This window comes from Lagopus muta, chromosome 16 (genome assembly GCF_023343835.1).
Source record: "Lagopus muta isolate bLagMut1 chromosome 16, bLagMut1 primary, whole genome shotgun sequence".
Taxonomy (NCBI): Eukaryota; Metazoa; Chordata; class Aves; order Galliformes; family Phasianidae; genus Lagopus; species Lagopus muta.
In genome coordinates, this window is record NC_064448.1 from 3,307,172 (window position 1) to 3,316,657 (window position 9,486).

Consider the following 9,486-nt stretch of genomic DNA (forward strand, 5'->3'; position numbering starts at 1 on the left):
GATAAAAAGAAAACAGGAAGTGCAATCAATGCTTGTAATCCTTTTAAATAAAAAAGGTACTTGCTAGTAGCTGCCAACATCTTTAAAAAGCTGTGATTTCCCCAGAGAGAGCCCTTATCAGCCATGACTGCGTGTCATTCCGGCTGTCTGTCAATCCATCAGAATCCAGTGCCACTGACATTAAGAAGCCAGGCATTAAGATTATCACATTTAGCCATAATGTAGCACAGATTGTGTTGACATTTGGAAAATATTCCACCACAGGACCCATTTGACTTCTATACTTCCTACCTAAAGAAAAGAAACGCTTTGAAAAGTTGCCGTGGGGCCCTGCCCTCTGCCTGAGAAGGGCTCAGCTCTGCCCACATTGGAGAGGGAATGAGCCAGGCATGGGCTGGGAGGTGCTTGGCCACGGAAACAATGGTAAACGACCTCAAATGAACTGATTAATCTCTTAAATAACTGTGAAACCATTTTCCAGAAAAAAAAGTTAATCTAGTCTAAATGGCTCTGGTGCTTTTGCTGGGCTCCAATCAATATGTGGTCGCTCGCTTTTCATGTGTAATTCACAGTAATTGCAAAAGAGCGTTTTCTGAAGAAAATGACATTCTGCAAGAAGAAATGCAAAGAGAGATGAGGGCCAATTAGCTTCAAATCCCAGACCGAGCCCTGCTCTTGGGTGCCTGGGAGAGATGGAGCAGCACAGCAGCTCTCTGTCCTGGGTCCTCACCAGGGTGGCTCCAGTGGTGCCAACACCAGAGGTAAAGGAGACCACGTGCAGAGCCTTGTGGTCCAGCTGTGGGTCAGTGCAGTGCTGCCCTGTGCCCTCAGTCTCCTGCATGCTGGCACATTTCCCTCCTTCTCCCCGTCTCTTGCTGTCTCCAGCCTTAATATGGGGCGGGAGGAGCACAGATGTGGGGTGGCTGGAGAGGCAGCAGATGGGTGGAGGGTGATAGAAGCCCCCATAGCCAGGGCTGCCCTAGTGCTGTGGTCTTGCCCAGGCCTGGCAGTCTAAAAGGAGAACAGGCAGGAGGAAGCCATTGCTTTCTGTCATCTGCTGTAAAACCAAAACATAATTTTCCAGGATGTCATTCTAATTCTAGTGGGAAAGCTTATTACGTGTGATTTACCCATAAAAAAGCCTGGTGACTTACGATCGTGTGTCCGTGGGTTTGCCCATCAATCCATCACGGGGCTGCGGGGTGGCAGGGCAGGGAAGCACGGTGCAGGACCGAGGTGAGCCTGCTGCTGTGATTGACATGCTGCTTTCACCATCCATAAAGCTTCTGACATATTCCTTTTGGCTCAGTGCAGATCCGCACTGCTGAGCTCCAGCACAAATGTCATTAAAACATGTTCTACCCATGGTACCTATAAATAATTGAGGCAGCAGGTCTGTGCTGAGCACTGTGTTGCAGCTCTGCTCCTGCACGGAGGGGGGCCGGGAAGATGACCTTTCCTTCTCCCATTTACCACCTTTGAATTCAGGAGGTGTGTGGGGACGGAGCATACTCACATCACTGCACTGTACCCTGGGATGCTCCCAGGGCACTGGGGGTGTGCAACCTGCAGCAGAGTGGGCGCAGGCAGAATGCAATGTGAGATAACAAGGTCCTGTTTGCAGGATGGATGGCCTCAGCCCTCCTGTACATGGCAGGCATCGCTCCTGCGGGCTGCTGGTAGGTGGGGCGAACGACAAGCAGGGCAGCAGCGTGGGCTTGGGTGTGCTGCTCAGCCTGGGAGCAGGTGCTGCTCCTGGCAACAGGGCTCCCCTCGCATCCCCATGCTGGCTCCCACTGTGCCACGAGCAAATTTGCTTCTTTTCCTCCTTCTCATGACAGCCACCAGCTGCCCCGTGTCAGTGGGAGTCATCATCAAGCCTCACGCTGAGGGAAGGCGCGGTGCCAGCATCTCTCCCCTGCCACCCAGCAGAGCAGCACAGGGCGGTTTGGGGGTGGAGCAGCACACCTACACCCAGTGATAGAGCTGTGGCCCTGGCCCCAAACTGTGCAGAACGGGGGTCCATCTGCCGCTGCCGATGCCCACACAGAGGTGGTACAGAGGTGCGTGGCCACACGGCATTTGTACACCTCTGTGCCACCTCCATGTGGGCAGCAGCAGCAGCAGAGCCACGTGGATGTGAGCACAGCCACTGCTCCACACGGCATGCAGATGCCCTGACAGATCATGAAGGTATATTAAATAGCAGCTGTCGGGCTCTTCCTGAACACAGCGGTAACACAGTTGGGACCGTCGTGACGCCTTCTTAATTTCAACTCATGTTGTCTTCCAGCCACGTGCTAACGAGGGCTAATGAGGAGATCAGCTTGCTGTTTGGCCTCATGCTTTGCCACAGAGCTGCTGCTCTCCCCAGCTGCAGGTGCCTGTCCCCTCCTTATGGCTCAGGACACAGGGAGGGATCAGGGGATGCTCCTCCGCGTGCAGAGGCAGAAAGACAAACACTGCAAAACGCTGCTGTTTGCTCACCTTTGTGTCTCTGTGCATGCAAGCATTAAAAAAAAGAGGGATAGCCTCGCTGCACAGCAGCCATAAATGCTCCAAGAGGCCTCAAACACTCACACCGGCGCTTACGCCATATTTGCATACTTGCTTAATAAAAAATTATGACTGTTCAAAGCCCGACCATTAATTACCCAGCATATTTTCTTTTAACTCCCTCCCTTTTTTTTATTACAGACTAAGCTGTTTTCCTGCTTACTCAGCAAAAACTCCTCACAATTCCACCAGGATGAGACGTGCAATAAATATGTACTTATTAAGCGTGCATTACAACTACACAAGCTGGGAGAAGTAATAACGGGCCCAACATAAAGCTGAAGTATTTATGCATGTACCTAGGGCCACTTTAGCTATTTATTTTCACAAAGAAATTAAATTAGATAGTTTGATGGCTCTCAGTGTAATTACGGTGGGAATTTACATAGGCTCCAGCCCGTCAGGAGGAGATGTGCGATGGAAGGACGGGCTGGGGGTGTCCTGCTGAGCCCCACACACACGGCGGTGCCACGGCCGCAGTGCGGGCTCCATGGGAAGAGCTGCCTTGCAAATAGACTCCTGGTAAATGACAGAGCACGGCCACGGTGCCAGCTGGGCGCAGCATCCCGCCGGGTCCTCCCGTCGCAACTCCCAGCTGAGCCGTCAGCTCCCCGCGGGAAGCCCGGCAATTACTCCTCTCCCTGATTAGCGCTGATTGCACACCCGCCGTCCCAGGGCTGTCGACCCCCCGCCCCTGCGGGACTGAGCGCTGCCGGCTCCGAGCTCCCTTCCACCCCTTTCCTCCCCCTCCTCCGGCCCGGCCCCAGGAACCTCCGCAGCCCCCGAGCGGCCGCCCCGGCCTCCAGGGACTGCTTCCCTTTGTGCTCGTCGTCCCGCGTCCCCTTGGTGCTGTCCTATGTGTTCCGACGTCTCTGAGTTATTAAAGATGGGAATTTAAAATAGCACAGAGGATGTACAGGTTTTGTGGAGTCAGCACAGGGGGTGACAGGGAGCTGCCGGGAGCCAGCCCAGCCCCTACAGCGACAGTGTCCTTTAATTACAATTGATAACCTGGCATTTCTCCACCAGCACTCAGCATCACCTTGCCGTGGGGCACCGGGCATCCCGAGCCCTGTCCTGCCCATCCCCACAGCTCGGGCAAGATCTGCTGTGCTCCTCTGTTTGCACACCATTTATCTAATCCAAACGAAACCTTGGCAAGCTGCCTTCCCAGGGAGGCAGGGGCATCTCCTGGAGCAGTGCCCTGGCGCCCGCGCATCCCGCGGCACAGCGCTGCCTGCTCACCCTGCAGCAGCTGCTTCCAGCGGGGGCTCTGGCAGCTTCCAGGCACTGGAGATGGTGTTTGCTGGCAGAGGGAGGGGTGGGAGAGCTGCCTCTGCCCGGAGCGCAGCTGGGCTGGGAGCAGGCGGGCTGAGCGCTGGGACCAACGGCGGGATGTCTGCTTGCCGAGGTGCGTGAGAACCGCTGCTCTCCGGTGAAACAGGAGGGAACACAGCTCAGCAATTACAGCACAATTAGCTCAAACAGCAGGTTGATTGTAAATTGCAGCTCTGAGCCAGCTACAAGTACGGAGCGAGTTGCAGGCGGGAGCCCTTCTGCAGCCCTGCTGCTGCCCGAGCCAGGCTGGAGGTGGAGAGACCCGGTCCCAAGCACCCCCTGCTGGGTCTTCTGGTGCCACCCCACTGCCCCATCGCATCTGGTGCTGAGGACCCACAGAGGTGGCGAGGAGCCCCACGGGCTGGTGGTGCAGTGCCTCTTTAATGCTCCTGCACCAGCTTTGGGGAGCAGCTCCTCAGGGGCAGCCCAAGCCAACCCACCCCAGTGGAGCCAGGGAGTGATGAGGTTCTGCGCGTGGGATTTGTGGGAGCTGCTGTAGCTGAGCAGAGCAGCACAAGTGCTTTGTGCTAAAGAGATGAGTGGCAATTAACTCCAGTTCCTTTTCTTGGAGTGACCCTGGGTCAAACAGCCCCTTTCCTCCCACCATCTCAGGCAGAGCTGTGGGCGTGCAGGCTTCAGTGCTGCTCCGCTGGGGGTAAAGGGGCAGCATTCACCAGTGTGAAGGAGGGGACCTCTGCAGCACAGCAGTGGGACTGTGGTTCTCAGCTCTGCAGCAGGCTCCTGGGGAGCATGGCAGGAACCCCACATGCTGGGCCGTACTGGCAGTATGGAGCTGGGGGTTGCAGGAGACAACGGCTCATCACCCACCTGTGCCAGGCAGGGGGGGCTTCTCCTAGCCAAGCTGCCCCTTCTGCCTGAGCTGCTAAGCAGGCCAGGGGCTGGCAGCAGGCAGTGCCCTGTCAGCCTGCTGAAGCTGATGCCTTTCATCTCCAAGTTACTGGCTCGTGTCAGGGCAGAACTGGAAATGTCAGGGACCGCTGCAGGGTGACCGTGCAGAGTGGCAGATGGTCAATGATGGATTTGTCACTTCGGATTCAGGCAGTTTTTAAATATTCAGCAGAATCGGAGGTGACAGCTGATGGCAGCAGGCAGAATTTCTGTGCATCTCAGTGAGACCTCCTTCTCCCCCGGGAAGGGAGCATGGCAGGACGAGCCCTGGTGCCCGAGGGGGTGGCTGGGGACAGCACAGCCTGGGATGCGGAGATGGGGCTCTCTGTGCTCCTCAGCTGTGCAGGCAAGGATGGTGAAGGGCCCAGCCTGGCCCTTGGTGCAGCCCCCCTGCAGCCCCCGTGCTGCCCTGTTTCGTGGTCGCCATCCATCCTAGGGTGCCTTTGGGGCACAGGAGACTCTCGCAGTGCCATGCAGCAATTTGGCACACCCAAGCCCAGCAATGCTGCTGTGGCAGCCCTGTCCCAAGGAGGAAACCAGAACTGGGGCACGGGGCCGGTGCAGCACGGTGCAGCCTGCATGCAGAGCCTTCAAAGCTGTGCCATCCACCCACCAGGGCGCAGACAGCTGCTCTGCAAATTCATGGTGGCAGCAGCATTATGCGGCAGGCGGCATTACTGCGGTGCTGTGCAGTCGGTGGGGCTGCTCGGGGCCAGCGAGGAGCAGGTTGTCAGAGAGATTCTCCTTCCAGAGCTGCTGGCAGCAGCCCCAACCCCGCTGAGTGCTGCGTGGGAGCAGTCACAGCCGCTTCGTCCTCGAGCTGAGGAGGACCTGATGGCACACGCTGCCTCCTGCAAGCACTGCAGCGATGTGCTGGGGCAGGCAGACTGCTCCCAACCAGTTCCAGCCCACACTCGGAGCAATTTAACAGCAGCAGAAGGGAGTGGAGGATCAGTATTGGCTGCTGCCATCCCTTCTGGGCACAGCCCTCCGGAGCACAGCTTTGGTGCGCCCTGTGCCACGCAGTGATGCTCTGGGGCAGTGCAGGGATAAAGCCTCCTCCCTCAGAAGTGACCGCTTGAATTTCCTCGCCCTGCCTTCATCACTCATTGCATCAATCCTTTCTCAGCTTTCAAACAGTGAAGGAGCTGCAATTTGCTCTGCCCAACAGCCTTTTAGAAAAAAGCATGACGACCTCATGAAAACCAGAGCCATAAATCAAGGGCAGCGGCCGCCTCCTGGCTCTGCAGGGCTTGCTGGCAGTGCGAGGTGCTGATGGTAATCCTCCTCCTGGGTGCTCCCAGTCCTGAAGCGCTCAGAAGGAGCTGCTGTGGTGCAGACCCACAACCTTACAGCAGAGCTGGGCACCCTGAGGCAGCGCCAGGAGCTGTGCTGCAGGGGGGATGCCGGATGGGGCACGCAGCTCTGGCTGGCTCCGAAGAGGTTAAATCTTCCTAATCGCTTCGTAAGACCTTCTCTAAGAATTTATCTACTTTCTGCCTTCCAAGAACATATGGATAAAATCCCCCTGAGCGGGACTTACATTTATAGCATCTATTACTGAGATCAAGGTTAATCCAGAGTAATCTAATGGGGTGAAAAGGACTTCATATAAATCTGTTTTAATCTGCAGGACATGATAGCCTGTCAGGGCCACCGGGGCAGGCAGGGGGCTGCGGGCAGTGCGGGGGCCGGGAGGAGCACACGGTGCTGCAGGCTCCATGCTGCCTTCAGCGAGATTTAGTGCCGCTGTCCCCGTGGGGTTGCAGTGCCACAGGACAGGGATGCTGTAAATGTTCTCCCACTTAGTGACTAGCCGTCCCCGCGGGGTGTGATTGATCGGCGCTCACAGAAGGACGGAGGAGCGGCGCCGAGATCTGCACGGCTCCACGCGCCGCTGTGTGTGGGGTGAGGAGCAGGGCTCCAGACCAGGCTGTGTCCCTGTGTCCCTGCACTGCCCCGTGCCTTCCCCTGGCCGTGCAGCCCTGGTGAGTCCCAGCACCACGCGAGTCCAACCACCAGAGCACGGCACGTCGCTCTACATCTGCTCAGATGGAGATGGAGTTCTCCAGGTCCCCGAGTCCCAGACCCGCCAGAAGACAGTATCTCAGCTAAACGATGCAAAAATGATTTAATGGAGGGAACTAATCAAGGAATCCAAGAGAGACTGCTCACCAAGGGCTGATGCAAGATTCAATTAAACCACAGCCTTTGTGGGCTCACCATTTTAATTTTCCACAAATTAGCTTTAAAAAGGTATGGAAATGAAGATATTAGATTTTTTTTTATTTTTTTTTTTTAAGTCAAAAGGAAAAATCCTTTGAGGATTATGTTAGCAATTTCCCTTTAACAAACATTGTTTCTACAGTCATTTTCTTATTTTAATCTCAGCTGTTGAGATGCTGCTTCCATTCTGGCCCTGGTGTGAGCTGAGAGTTCTCGGAACAAGACGAGGAATGCTGCTAGCTCTGCCAGGAGTGGGCACGCAGCCTGGGGGGCACCGGCAATGCAGCAGCTCGACCTCAAAATGCAGCTGGGTGCAGCACAGCACCGCTGTGCGATCGGCTCCTCGTGGCTTCCAGTGCACGGCTGTGTCCTTGGCACTGCAGGGACGGCCTTGGGCTTGGTGGCTGCTGGGGGCCATGCCACCTCTTGGGGTCCTCTCACTCTGCTGGGCTCCCGGTGACCTTCAGCTGCAGTTCCTGGCAGCAGCTCGCTGCCCCTTCCCGCTGTGCCTCGGCGAGCCGGAGCGGAGCATCATTTGTCACTGTCTCCTTTAAAAGGTCCGATCTCCTCCACAGGGTCACCTGGCAGCTCTGCCAGCGGCTCCTCGTGCTGGCACAGCTCGGCTGCAGGAGCGCAGCTGCCAGCCCTGCGTGTGTCATCCTCGTCCTTGGGTCCCCCACGCTCTCCCCGCAGCACACTGGGATGGAGGAGCAATGGGGCACAGGGGGGCCAGTGGACTCCTGCTGTGGGGCCACCGAGGGCAGGTTGTGGGGGCCTGGGGGGAGATTTGCTCCCATACATCACACTGCACATCTCCACTTGGCCCCATTGTGTTGAGCGGCCGCTGGAGGCTACAAATGGGGCTCAGCCGCTCCCACCGGCCCCTCCCCACTGAATGGAGCTCAATGCAGAATTAATTTGTCATATTGACACTGATCATTTATTACGGAGCAGAGTGGAGCCCATTCATTTGAACAGAAAACATTTCATCTTATCTCCTGCCTTTTCATGCCTCAGCTCTCACTCTTTAACCTTGGACAACGAGACATTCATAATTTCCTCACTGGCTCTATGGCTCCTTCAGATAAGAAACTTATTTTTTAATCTTTCTTGCTATTGAATTTTAAACATGTTCCATCACAAAACCTGATGCACGTAACGACGCATTTCACCCAGAATTAATGTGGCCACATTGTGCTGCCAGCTTGTGTCGGAGTAAGGCTCCCATCCCCACAGGAGCAATGAGTGCATGGAGCTGCGTGGTCTGCATGAGGACCAACACCATTCCCAGCCCTTGTGGCCACTGCCCTGGCAGCCAACAGCCCCACTGTGGGCCCTACAAGGAGATGCTGAGTCTGCTCTCTGCGTGCAGGACAATGGCACAGATAAGGCTCTCACCTCCAAAGCTCTGCTGAGGAATTAGGGAAGGAGGTGGGAGGGAGCAAATGGAGATAAATGAGCCCGCCGTGTGGCACCCTGCCCACGGGATGCTGGAATAAAAAAATCAGTAAATAAAAAATCACCTGTCTTTATCTGGTCAGAGCCTGAATGGGCCGTGCGATAATGGTGAAGGATGAGCAACGCCACAGCGGTTCGGGGAGGGGCCCGATGTCCTCCTGCACCACATGGGGCTGCAACGCCAGGGAACCGCTGTGTCATGGCTGCGTCAGGAGCTGCTGGGTCATGGAACTGCTGTGCCATAAAACGGCTGTGCCATGGAACTGCTGAGCCAGGAACCACTGCACCGCTGTGCCCAGAACAGCTGTGCCATAGAGCAGCTGTGCCATGGAATTGCTGTGCGATAAAACGGCTGTACCATGGAGCTGTGCCACAGAACAGCTGTGCCATGGAATTGCTGTGCCACAGAACTGCTGTGCCATAGAACTGCTGTGCTGTGGAATTGCTGTGCCATGGAATTGCTGTGCCATAGAACAGCTGTGCCATGGAATTGCTGTGCCATAGAACAGCTGTGCCATGGAACCACTATTGCATAGAATCGCTGTGCCATGGAATTGCTGTGCCAGGAATTGTGGCCTCACCCCAACACCGCAGCGATGGCTCTCCCTCTCATGTGCCGCATTGGCTGCTGGTCCTGGGAAGTGCTTGGCTCCTTCCTTGGCATGAAATGCACTTTTCCAAGTTGTCCTTCACAGCAAGGGAAAAGGCAGATCAGATTCCGAATTAGCCTGCAAGAGCTGTGTTCCCGTCTCCCTTATCTAACTCACTGTAACAAGCTCTTTGCATTTATTCCACCAAATGTGCTGCAGAATTGCGTTACAGCTCATGGCTGCGAGCCATCTGTGGAGAGAAATCCAGTTATACCTTGTATAATAAGTTCCTGACAATCTTACAGAGGACTCCGGGTCATAAAAGTCTCCCAGTTTTATCGCCAGTAACAGACACGGAGAGAAATTAAGTTGTCTTATCAAATTTAGATAATATATATCCCTCTGGAGT